The sequence below is a fragment of the Etheostoma spectabile genome, chromosome 3, assembly GCF_008692095.1.
Source record: "Etheostoma spectabile isolate EspeVRDwgs_2016 chromosome 3, UIUC_Espe_1.0, whole genome shotgun sequence".
NCBI classification, from domain to species: Eukaryota; Metazoa; Chordata; class Actinopteri; order Perciformes; family Percidae; genus Etheostoma; species Etheostoma spectabile.
This window is the reverse complement of record NC_045735.1, coordinates 4,687,546-4,688,158: the sequence shown is the minus strand read 5'-3', so window position 1 is coordinate 4,688,158 and position 613 is coordinate 4,687,546. Positions and strand designations below refer to the sequence as shown.

Sequence of the window (613 nt, the reverse complement as noted above, 5' to 3'; positions counted from 1 at the left end):
GGAACCTGTGACAGAAATATATTTTATAGACACCAAGAGAGTCATACATCCCATTAAATATGAAATTAATATTTTACTTTATCAGTTATAATTTGAATTTTAAAATCACATTACAGCAGCAGTTCACAATATTGCGCGTTTTCCTTTCGGTATGAGTTATGAAATCCTATCAATGTTTCCAACTCAAATTTAAAACATTTGATGATCGGTCACATGAGTCAAATCAGGGAAGCTACTGACCTTAAATTTAATGCAGGTATGAAATTCTCTACAGGACGTCTCCTTCAGAAGGGTTGTATTCCTCTCTTGGGACATCAGAGTGACTCTCATTTCCAGAGTCTCGTTGGGCTGCAGGAGACTCGCACAGAATTTGGTCTCAGCTCCAGATTCAAGAACTGCAGGAATGGCTACCATGTACTGCCTACAGACACAGACACACATACAGTAGACATCTCACTGGATCTGACATGGAGACAACCCCAACCCAGAAGATTATGCAGCATAAAATCCATACCCATGATCAACTCATTTAACCACAGGCTATTACTATTTTTTAAGTAAAGAGGTAACTTACGGTCCTGACACCGCTTGGCCCACGCACATCCAGCTCAAG

At 40.0% G+C, this 613-nt stretch overlaps 2 protein-coding genes across 2 annotated transcripts in view; both read right to left on the bottom strand.

The window, feature by feature from the left end:
* The window catches only part of LOC116680849 (alpha-2-macroglobulin-like protein 1), a 76,152-nt gene that overhangs the window by 16,818 nt on the left and 58,721 nt on the right, over window positions 1-613 (bottom strand). The gene's annotated exons all lie outside the window — the stretch shown is intronic.
* Window positions 1-613, bottom strand: part of LOC116686830 (alpha-2-macroglobulin) — a 43,415-nt gene that overhangs the window by 42,067 nt on the left and 735 nt on the right. The window lies entirely within an intron of this gene.